Source organism: Carassius gibelio, chromosome B25 (assembly GCF_023724105.1).
Source record: "Carassius gibelio isolate Cgi1373 ecotype wild population from Czech Republic chromosome B25, carGib1.2-hapl.c, whole genome shotgun sequence".
Taxonomy (NCBI): Eukaryota; Metazoa; Chordata; class Actinopteri; order Cypriniformes; family Cyprinidae; genus Carassius; species Carassius gibelio.
Genome location: NC_068420.1, coordinates 24,700,325 through 24,713,027, shown reverse-complemented (window position 1 = coordinate 24,713,027; position 12,703 = coordinate 24,700,325). Strand labels below are relative to the sequence as shown.

Here is a 12,703-nt window from a genome sequence, read left to right as displayed (position 1 = left end):
TTCATGCAGTGCTAAGAATATTAATTTATATATATATATATATATATATATATATATATATATATATATATATATATAACTAATTAGCAAAAATCAGTGTAAAAATGTCCTCCTCACCCTCACTGTATCTTGCCCCTCAGGTACTGGACATCAGTAATGTGTATGCTCTTGGTTTTAATGCATTACTAGATCCACGTTGATCATTCCTGCTACATTCTCAGTTATCCCTCAAGTGTTTGTAACAATAAAGCCCATGGCACCATCTTGTAATGCAGAATTATTAATCTCGTAACTCCCTTTATTTCACAAAAAATTTGCATATTTGTTACTAAAATATAAAAAAATTACTTTCTGGTGTACTGATGTCCCAGATGTTATTAATCCGATCAAAAATGTTTATGTCTTAAATAAAAAATAATCCCAATAATTAATATGTTGTTTTTCCAAGTCTAAAATAAACACATATGAGCCTACCTAGTAAAATGATGTATTTACCAAGAATCTTCAGAACACAATATTCATCATATTCATTTTATTGAAGCATAGACTATAAAGATGATAAAGTAGCATCAAGACAAATAAGATTCAATGAAAATAATTATCATCAAAAATACATTAACCTCATATATAAATCAGTTCTCACAGATGAGTGATGAAATGTCCTTAAAAGTCACACAGTCCCATCCAGTCAACTGTGATACAGATCATGTGATACATATAAGACATGAGATACTGTTCCAGAAAATAATGATTCCCATCATCACATCTAAACTGGTTTCATCTCCCCATTGTGTTCTTCTTCTCTCGTGTCTGGAAACAGTTTGTGGTTGATATCCAGCACTGATGTGGTGTAGCTTGTCCTCAGCCAGAGGATCTCTCAGTCCTAAGATCCCAGACCTGGTCAAAGTGAAACAAGCAATCCAGATGAAGTTGTTTAATGGACAGAGAGCTCATCTTATGTTCTGTGTGATTTTAGCAGGGTGAGCAACTATGACCCTTGTAGTACTGTACACTTACCATTCTTCAAGCTGTTTTAAGACCTTTTGAGAAGCTTTTTCTCTGAAGAGAATTTAGGACATCCTCTTCTTTCACTCCTTTCAAGAGCATCACTTGGTCAAAACCCCTCATTTGGCTGATGAGATCATCTGTACAAATTACAATACTGCAATAAAAATTAAAGAATTAAGAAAAAGTTACAGAGGCAAAGGTCTTGCTCATGAGACTCCATTAGCATGTGTAGTTCTCAGAGACTCTAGAATTGATCTATTGTTGCAGTAAATGTGTTTTTTTCCTCTAGAATCTTTCTCCTAAGTTCCTGACTTCTCTCACAAATGTGTTTTAGTCTGTGCAGTGTAAGGCCTGGCTTCAAACCAATCAACTATCAATTCACAATTTATAACATAACATTTAGAAAACAATGAAATAATGTACATTGGTGTTTATATCAACTAAACCAATTTCATGATACTTGTCTACTCTTAAAACAGGTGGTGTGTTTTTAAAAACATAATATTAAAAATGTCCAGTCACACTTTGCTAACATGCTGTAATTGTAATAGTAAAAAAAGAAATCAAGGCTGACATGACCAGTTCTGTGAGAGATCATCATAAAATGTTGTATAACACAGCATTGCTTCAACACACACATACCAGAGGACTTCTGTTTGTTTGAGCACAAGATGACCATCTTCATTTCTCATCCTGAGCAAATCATTTCCTTGGTCTTCCTTCTCTTCTGTGAAACAAGATAATCTCTACTTACTCCTTGTGCAATTAATATTGCTCATTAAACATAATTAAGTTAATTTCAAGTAAGATTCAGACCAGAGCATTTGAGGAGTAAATGTTGATTAAAAAAAAAATATTCTAAACAAATGTACCTGGGAAGAGCTGATTGTGGCAAGAGTCGCTGAGACTCAGTAATAGCTCTTTTAGTTTTTAGGAAGGTTTGTGAGGGTTGGCTCTTGAGTGAGTTGTTGAGCTTGATATTTTAGACCTGAAAAAGAAGAACAGCATTAGGATTATCTGCAAAAAATCCTGTAAGACAGAAAGAAGGAAATATTATTAATTACGTGCAACTTGTACATTACACCTCTGTAAAGATGCTGTATAATTAAATGTTAAATGCATCCATTATTGAAAGCAAGTAATTAATAGCAAGCTATAGTCATATGAATTCTTTTGATAGTGTCAGATGAGACCATCCTGGGGCTTGTACAATATCATACAAGTGTTAAACTGGATTATTAAGACTATGATGTGTTTAGGGATCATTTTTAAGACTTTGACCCTGTCCAGATACCCACACTTGCAGTCTTGGCCACTTGAGTGTGTGTGTACGTGACAGTGTGTGAACGAGACTGTCCCCGGTCTTAATAATGCCAAAGCACAGCGTCCTTAACACACACTAAACCTCTCCAATAATGCTCCGGAGCACTATACAAAGCTTAGTGTATCCCATCATGCATCATGTTTTGGAATAAATCGTCAGACTTTTTGCCGAGATCTCACAAGAGGTCTTGGGAAGCTGTCCAATGTACAGTATGTGAAATATTGATAATTAGTTATTAAAAATCTCTGTAAACACATAAGTGTCCCATAAGGCAGTGGCTCCCAATCCTGGTCCTGGAGAAGCCCAACACTGCACATTTGAGATGTCTCCCTGATCAAACACACCTGATTCAACTCATCAGCTCATCAGTGAAGACTCCAAGGCAGATAAGAGAGACACCAAAACCATGCAGTGCTGGAGTTCTCCAGGACCAGGATTGGGAAACACAGTCATCAGGTCATGAAAAGTTCGACACACACTTGTGGTCATCATGCTCACTTGAACACTAGGCCAAATACAGGAAAGACTTCAAATAAGTAATCAAGTGGTCAAGTGCAAAGATGGCAAGTGTGGGTATTTGGACAGTGCAGCAGTTTAAGAAACAACAAATGCTGTACAAATTATAACAGCAGGAATGTTTGATAAAAGGGACAAACTATCACAGACTTACTGCTGCAAATATCTGCCTCCGCAGCTTTCTGTCTTCTCCATTACTGAAGGAATCCCTCTCCAGAAACACCACTGGGCTGACTGCCTTTACGTCTTTTCAGCTAAAAATATACAAAAAAATAAAAAAAGGGGAGAGAAAATAAAATTGAATTATATACAGAATGTTAATAATGATCTGTGAGCAAAATATTTAGATATAATAAATATATATAAATATATATTTAAATATAAACTGATATGAATGAACTGCAAAATGGAAAAATGCATGTTTTATTATTTATTTTTAATTTGATTTTTTTTGGGGGGGGGGGATTTACATTAAAAGGTATTAAAAGCATGCTACAGAACATATGATTACTGTGATATCTGTCATATAAAAGCACATAAAAACACTAACATTACAGTGATACAAACATAGCTGGTTTGGTGATTATTGTATTGTTGTATTGATTATTAATATACCATAGTAAAACTACAGTTACAGTTACTAATGTCCCGTTTACTGTGTTTTAACTTCACATTTCATTTATTACTATTGTAAGTGTCGTGATTACCATGATTTTACTACAAATACAACTTACATCATTGATCCTGAAATTAATAATAATATAAAACGGATCGAAGGTCTATGGCACGTCAGGTGACAGATAGAGTTTAATCAGACTAATTAGCAGCTGTGTTCATTTATTTAAACGCAATGAAACTCAAAGACAGCCGCGGATGACCGATATAATACAGCGATTAAACATATGGCACTAATCTGATTAATAAATAAGACAGAATACATTTATAAAAGGCATTAAAAGAGCGTATTTAGGACTACTCACCCAAACTGTGGAACTGATAGCAAGTATCGCGATGTGTGCTGAATGAGACTTCTTGAACGTGATTTCATAGCGATAAACATCTCATGTCCTCGTCGTGTCGAATTCTGACGCCAAAAGTTTCCCATTGAAAGCAATGAAGGTCGTAGTGCTTCGATATTCGACGCCGAGAGGCACATTTGGCGTCATAAAAGTGACGCTAGGGGCGCTTGACCATGCTTCGGTTTTTGACGCCTTTGGAGTGAGAATGGGTTGGATGTAACAGTTATGACAATGCTCCACATTTCCTTGCCTTTTAAAACTTTTTAAGACCTTTGGAGTTCTTTGCTTGCTCTGTAGTAATATTTCTGCCTACTTATTTCAGCCCATGAAGTCAAATGCAGATGCCCCTGACGTAAGATTTAAATCTAATTAAATAATTTGTTTGTCATTATCGTTATTGTTGTTGTTGGTGCAGTTTACAATAGCTTGTGGAATCTGTTGCAGATGTTCATGATGTCAAAGACTCCATCTCATGTTCCCCTCTCACATGCTCCTAAAGTAAGTATTAGCTGCTTTTTATGTAATGTCTATGCCACATGCTATTATGTCACATACTAAGCACAACTATTGAAATAATGACTTTTCTAATAGATTTTTTTTACATTTATAATAAACCAAGAAATTAATTAAAAGAATTGTAAAGAAATTACAACAGAACAAGTTGTACTTCATACCACAGCTACATGAAAATTACTATACTGTATATTAAATCTCTGCAGTTTGTGATATAATTATCCTGCTACAAGAGCCACAGTTACATCTTTAGATCAGTAGATAAACTTATATTGTAAACAATTGTCCAGTACTATTGCTAACATATCCATTTACCATATTCATTTTTAGCCTGTGGAATCAAATGCAGATGTCCTTGATGTAAGTTATGCATTTTAACTATTGTCTTTATTTTATTTTTTACATTCATATATACTTGTCAAGTCAGAAACATTATTCATAGCATCCTAGTGATTTGAACATGACTGTGCTAGATAAACAATAGTTCACCTAAAATTGATATATCTCATAATTTACTCACCTTTGTGTTTACTCATGTTTGTGTGACTTTTTTCCTCAGCATATGTTCTGATGGAGATATGGTGACTATATGCATATATAGTCAATAACATAGTGTTTAAAGGGATAGTTCACCAAAAAATTAAATTTCTGTCATTAATTTCTCACCCTCATGTTGTTCCAAACCCGTAAGACCTAAGTTCTTCTTCGGAACACAAATTAAGATATTTTAGATGAAATCTTAGAGATTTCTGACCCCACATAGATAGAAAAATCATTACCACTTTTCAAGGCCCAGACAAGTAGTAAAGACATTGTTAAAATATTCCATGTGACTCCAGTGGTTTGAGCATAAATTTTGTAAAAAAAAAAAAAAAAAGAGTCTTTATTCAGTTCTTACAATTGATTTTCTTCCGTATCAGTCTCTGAAGCTGTTATTTTTTTATGCACAAAAAGTATTCTCGTCGCTTCATAACATTAAGGTTAAACCAGTGGAGTCACATGGAGTATTTTAACAATGTATTTGGCCTTGAAAGTAGTTATGATGATGTATGATGTCTATGGAGGGGTCAGAAAGCTCTCGAATTTCATCAAAAATATCTTAATTTGTGTTCAGAAGATGATCGAAGCACGAAGTCTTACGGCTTTGGAATGACATGAGGGTGAGTAATTACTGACAGAAATTTCATGTTTGGGCGAACTACCCCTTTAACACATGCACAGAGCACTGGATGGAGTAATTGAATTAATCATGATCATGAAGTTGATTGCTTGTGTCAAGATTTATAGTAGAGGTGTATTTTGGAGGAATGCTTTGGTCTGTTCTCACCCAAAATCCACTAGATTGCTTCAGAAGACATTTATTAACTACTGGAAACTTACAATTAAGTTTTTTCTGTCTTTTTCAGAACATGTAAACTTTGTACCTATTCACTTGCGTACACCAAATATATATATATATATATATATATATATATATATATCCATACATATCTATATACCCGTCCGTATATACTGTACCTCCATCAAAATATGAGTCACAAGTCTTACAAGGAGTAATGTTTTGATAGTTGTGCAACATTGTGATATTTGATACTTGTAAAAAAGATTTTATGAGGCTCAGTGTTGTCTATTGTTTTTAATGAGTATTCTGCTTTACAGGTGCCGAAGGCTGCATCCAATGCTTCGCTGTCTGCTAAAGTAAGTATTTTGTTTTTGCCTTGCCAAAATACATGGTGTAGTTACGAGTCATTGCTTTGTTAATTCTTACACATTTTCTGGGACACCGTTGGACTCGCATCTCACACAAGAGAGCCGCATGTTTAGAAAGACATGTAAAATTAATGTATTTCATTTAATTTTCTAAAAATATCTTGAGACTTTATGTTGGGTTTTTGTTCCCCATTCCACTGCATCTCATGTTTTTAAATGAAAAAATGTATTCTGTGTGACTGGTTTTCCGCCCTTTTTATTTATTTAACAATGCATGCATACATGACGCTGTTTTGTTTATAGTTCTTAAAGCAACTTAATAATAATTGGTTCATAAACATTATTTTAAATATTATGTTGTTTTTTCACAGTCATGTATTCTAATGCTTTGAATAAACGTGCAGTAATATTTTGCTCCATGCGCATCTTGAGGCCTCAGAAGAGAAGCAAAAAGCTTTTCTTCACCCTAACTGAAATTATGCATTTTAAATTCTAATACAATTCTAATTTTGATCATATTTAAGTAAAAAAATACAATTTAAGTTTTTCAGCTATTCTGACAGCCCAAATCTGTATGAAACTGTCTGTTGTAAAAACAGAAACATTGTGCAGAAGTATTATTTGCTGTTATGCGTGTGTGTCCGAAGCTGCAGTTGCTTTGTGACGCGTGTTCCAAAAAAAAAAAAAAAAAAACTGGACGCGCTCCAAAAAAAAAAAAAAAAAAAAAAAAAAAACCTGGATGCGCTCAATTTCATATTTTCGTTTCGAAACTTGTGTTGCTTGATTCCATAGATATATATGGGTTAATTCGTACAATAGTAGTTAATGTTGAGTTATAGTTATAGTTATAGTACTTATAGTACTTATAGTTTGTTGAGAAGTTTGCTGTGTCCCATGATTCCTGGAGAGAAAGCCCATTACAATCCAAAGCCGAGTGAAATCATGCAAAGATATAAATTTAATTCACGCACAAGGAAGAATGGAGAAACTGTTGCTGACTATGTGGCTGAATTAAAGAAATTGGCACAACAGTGAGTATGGGGCCACGCTTTCACAAATGTTGCGTGACAGACTTGCTGTGGAATGAATGATGGCAGGTTGCAGAGACGGCTGTTGTCGGAAGCGGACTTAAACTTTGAGAAAGCACTTAATATCTGTCAGGCAATGGAGTCAGCAAACAAAAATGTAAAAGATTTACAAGGGATGTTAACAGAGGAGACAGCACAAGCAACGAGGATGCTGAAAGGACAAACATCGGTACATAGAGTGTACTCGGCAGACAAGAAAGGCCCGTAGAAAGACTTTGTGTGTTACAGATGCAAAGGAAATCATGTGCCTGAGGAATGCAGGTTTGTGAATGAACTCTGTCATAACTGTGGGAAGTGTAGACACATAAAACGAGTATGCAGATTGAAGCAAGCTGGGGCTAGTTCACATATAGCACCGTTCAAAGGACAAAGAGTGGAGAGAAAGGAAAAAGAGAAAGGTAGGAGGTCCCATTTAGTCAAAGAGGAGGAAGTGAGTGATGTAGAGGATACAAGTGACATCAATACAATTTACATGTATCACAAAACCTACCTAAAGTGGCTCCTATCACACAGAAGTTAAAGATAAATGGCATGGACGTGGAATTTTGAAGTTGACACAGGATGTGGGGTCACAATCATCAGCAAGGATCAATACTCCAAGCTTTGGAAAAGAACAGACATGTGGAGATCATGCAATATGAACTTGAAGAGATACAAGTGAGAAGATGGGGTTGCTAGGTCAGGTAACAGGAAGAGTGACATACCAGGAAGTAGAAAAAAAACTGGTGATGGTCGTAGTAGAAGGGGCAGGGCCAAATTTGTTGGGCCGTGGCTGGCTAAAAGACTTAGGACTGCTGCCACAGCTGGTAAATAAAGTAACAACGACTCCAGCTGTAAAATTGTCAGATGTGTTAGACAGGCACACTGAAGTGTTCAAAAAGAGCTAGGACAGTTTAAGGGCACTACAGTGAACAATCATGTTAACCCGGAAGCCCAGACACGTTTACCATTCGCAGTAAAACCCCTGGTGGAGGCAGAGCTTCAAAGACTGGTGGAGGAGAAAATTATAGAACCAGTACAGTTTTCAGAATGGGCAGCACCCATTGTATCTGTGAGGAAGCCAGATGGCTCCATTCAAATTTGTGGGGATTATAAACTCACAGTCATCAGAGCCTCTAGTGTAGAACAATATCCTATTCCTAAATTGGATGATTTATTTGCACAGTTAGCTGGAGGGCAGAAATTCTGAAAGCTGGACATGACTCATGCTTATCAGCAGATCATGATTGACCCAAGTGCAAAGAAATTTGTCACTATCAATTCGCAAAAAGGATTGCACACCTATTGTAGGCTACCATTTGGAGTAGCGTCAAGCCCAGCCATCTTCCAACGGACCATGGAAGGAATCTTGCAAAACATGCCACACGTCACAGTTTATTTGGATGACGTTTTAGTCACAGGGACTAATGATAAAGAACATCTAAGGAACCTGGACGAGGGTATTATCTAGACTAAAATGAAGCGGTCTGAGGTTGAAACGCAGCAAGTGTGAGTTCCTTGGAGAGGAGGTGGTAATACTGGGCCAAAAAATCAGTGCTGCAGGTGTGCAACCAGTCACAGAAAAAGTCACAGCGATCCAGGAAGCCCCCACACCGCAGTCTGTGAGTGAACTACAGGCTTATTTAGGCTTGTTAAACTATTATCATAAATTCCTGCCTAGCCTATCCACCTTATTAGCACCATTACATGCACTGTTGAGGAAGGAGACAAACTGGAAATGGGGCTCCGAACAAAAAGAAGCCTTTGAGAAGTCAAAAGATCTTCTGCAGTAGTCAGCCATACTAGTGCATTATGACATAAAGAAACCACTCATTCTGGCTTGAGATGCTTCCCATACGGGGTTGGAGCCATGTTGTCGCACAGGATGGAGGACGGCACAGAGTGGCCGATCGGGTTTGTGTCCCGAAAACACTGAATGCAGCTGAGAAGAATTACTCTCAATTAGAGAAGGAAGGTCTAGCTGTCATTTTTGGTGTAAAGAAATTCCACACACACTTGTATGGGTGGCAGTTCACCATTGTAATGGATCACAAACCGTTGATTTCATTATTTAATGATCTGAGAGAAGTGCCACAAGTGGCATCACCACGTACAGTATACAGAGATGGGCTGTGACATTGGGTGGATACGAATACACCATTGTTTACAAAGCTGGCAAGGAACATCAAAATGCTGATGGACTTAGCAGACTGCCGTTAACAGAGACAGGAGTAGAGACTCCAGCGGAGGAAGAAAGAGTGCTCCTACTTGAAGAAAATGACGTGCCCCTTGTCAAAGCAGAACAAGTGAAGAAATGGACAGACAAAGATGCAGTTTTAGAGAGTATGTGCTCAAAAGATGGCCAAAGAGAATGGATGAGTCTGTTTTTGGAGTATATACTAAGCAACGTTGAGGAACTCAGTGTACAGGGAGGTTGTGCTCTGTGGGGAGCACAAGTGGTGATTCCCCTGCCGGACCACACTGCTCCATTGAAACAATTACACATCAATCACCCTGGAATAACCTGAATGAAAGGGTTGGCACGGAGTTACATGTGGTGGCCACAGATGGATGCAGAAATAGAAGGCATGGTGAAAACTCGTGCCACATGCCAAGAGAATAGAAATTCACCACCCTGTGCACCTTTATATCCGTGGGAGGTGCCGAAACAGCCATGGAGAAGAATCCACATTGATTATGCTGGTCCTGGGTTAGGAAGAATGTTTTTGATCATAGTGGATGCATACTCGAAATGGTTAGACGTGTACCCATTAAATAAGTCTAACTTTACAGTAACCATTCAATGCCTGAGCGAAAGTTTTAGCCAACATGGGATACCTGAAATGGTGGTGTCGGATAATGGCAGTTGTTTCACAAGTGCAGAGTTCCAAGAGTTCATGGACCGACATGGCATCAAACACATCACCACTGCACCATATCATGCAGCTTCTAATGGACTGGCTGAACGGGCGGTGCAAACGTTCAAAAGTCTAATGAGGAAGAGCACAGGAGATTCCATTGAGACGAAGCTGGCTAGAGCACTGTTTAGTTACAGGATCACACCACAGTCGAGTACTGGGAAATCTCCTGCGGAACTGTTGTGTGGAAGAAAACTAGGGTCTACATTGGATCTCATCCACCCAGACTTTAAAAGTCAAATACAGGAAAAACAGATGAATCAAAAAATTTTACCATGATCAACATGCTAAAAAGAGACATGTGACTGAAGTTGACCAAGTGTACACTAACAACTTTGGTTCAGGGCCTATCTGGATTCCGTGGACAGTTCAGAAACAGACAGGACCGGTCTCTAGTACTGTTGCACTTGGAAATGGTCAGGTAGTGCGCTGGCACATAGATCAAGTGAGGAACAGGCATGTGTGCCTGCAGAGGAAACTTTAGAGTTGGAGGAAACATCTATGAAAGAGGGGGAGGAGTTTACATCGATTATGGATGTTACACTTCCCAAAGACACTAATGTGGAGCAGACAGAGGAAGCGACCAAGGAGGTGTTAAGATCAGAAACTCCTGTGGTGAAAGGCCACTTAGAGTTAAGGAAGTCGACAAGACAGAAGAAGACTCTGAGTTATTTACAGGACTACGAATAGTTAGAAGTAAGTTCCCCAGCCACAGAGCAAGAATGCGTCCTGGGACTCACTGGGACGGAGGTAATCCACGCGAAGTCCCTAGTTTATATTGTAAATGCACAAATGTTATGGTTGTGTTGTTACCTTATATATATTTGTAAACTGGGTAAAATGTAGAATAGTTGTAAAACGTGATATATTGTAAAGAGTAATGTAGATAACTATTTGAAGCTATTGTTATCTGGGGAAAGGGGATGTAGTAAATGGGATGCATTTGACAAAGTTGTCCAGTAGAGGGGGCATGGGTTTACTTTTGTTACCTTTTCTCCTGATGAGTGTTGTTCTGGGGTTAGTAGGTCATCTGCTGTGACAGTGTCGAAATACGTTGTCTGCTCTGCATCTGTTAATAAAGAGTAAGCAAATTATCTCCATGTCTGCACCTTTGTGATGCATCAAAGGATGTTACAAATAGATTTTCAAACATAAAAGCAGTCGACACAGTCACGGTTTTAGACTAGATGGGAGAAGGTATGGGAAAAGATATGTGCAGAGTTTTTCTAGAACTTTGTGCCAAGTTAAAGCGGTGTCAAGCTGTTTTAATGAATGTTTTGGATGTATTATGGTGCCCGAACCCATATGACTTTGAACAGTGACCACAAACATTTTGTTTACTGCAGCCGCAGCCATCATTACCAAGCGCGAACCGTTGACTCTGACAGTGAATGAGAGGAGCCGAAGCGAACGCACAGGGCATAGTGTGACATCCGTGTAAACATAGATGACGTCACAGGGTTTTTTTAAAAGAAAGAACGTGGTCTTCATTTGTATGTAGGCCTAGGCAATTTATATATTTACAATACTTACTTAAATATAATTAATATTATTTTATTGCTTTTGTATTAGTTGTTTGAAGAGTAAAAAAAAAAATTGGTCGGTCTTAACGTAAATTTACAATCGGCAAGTCAGTCGGATTAAAGCAAAAATTGAGTCTGTCCTAAATTGACAGGGTCGGTCGGGTTACGGCAAACAAGAATGTTTTTAAGGATGGCCCGAGTGAGAGTGCGAGCAACAGTGAGTGTGTGTGTGCGCTAGTGAGCGAGTGTGTGCGTGCGCGAGTGAGTGAGCGAGGGACAGTGAGTGTGTGTGTGTGAGCGAGTATGTGCGAGTGAGTGAGCGAGGGACAGTGAGTGTGTGTGTGTGTGAGTGAGTGTGTGCGAGTGCTCTTGTTTTTGTGACATATCAGGACACAACTCTGTATAATGACATGGGTATGACACAGGTATTACAAGGAGAGGGTGACTTATGAGGACATAACCCATGTCCATATTTTTCAAAACGCTTATAAATCATACAGAATTCTGGGTTTTTTTTTTTTTTTGAGAAACTAAATGCACAAAGTTTCCTGTGAGGTTTAGGGTATAGGTGTAGGGTTGGTGTAGGGCCATAGAATATACAGTTTGTACAGTATAAAAACCATTACGCCTATGGCCCCCTTCCTCAAATCTTGCCCTGGAGGTCCAATGCACTGCAGATTTTGGCTCCAACCCTGATCCAAGTCACCAGCCTGTTATTTTCTAATGATCCCAAAGACATTGATTAGCATGCTCAGTCAAGTCACCTTTATTTATATATATTGCTTTAAACAAAATATATTGCGTCAAAGCAACTGAACAACATTCATTAGGAAAACAGTGTGTCAATAATGCAAAATTACAGTTAAAGGCAGTTCATCATTGAATTCAGTGATGTCATCTCTGTTCAGTTTATATAATGTCTGTGTATTTATTTGCAATCAAGTCAACGATATTGCAGTAGATGAAGTGACCCCAACTAAGCAAGCCAGAGGCAACAGCGGCAAGGAACCAAAACTCCATCGGTGACAGAATGGAGAAAAACACCTTGGGAGAAACCAGGCTCAGTTGGGGGGCCAGTTCTGTATCTGGGGCTCTAGTTGTCCTG

At 38.0% G+C, this 12,703-nt stretch overlaps 1 long non-coding RNA gene across 1 annotated transcript; it reads right to left on the bottom strand.

The window, feature by feature from the left end:
• Positions 1-525: 525 nt before the first annotated feature.
• LOC128013869 (uncharacterized) lies at positions 526-2,212 on the bottom strand. Its single transcript, XR_008183443.1, has 4 exons — positions 1,881-2,212; positions 1,651-1,735; positions 1,018-1,145; positions 526-897 (listed from the first exon to the last, which is right to left on the bottom strand). It is a non-coding gene; the product is annotated as an uncharacterized LOC128013869 (long non-coding RNA).
• Positions 2,213-12,703: the final 10,491 nt, after the last annotated feature.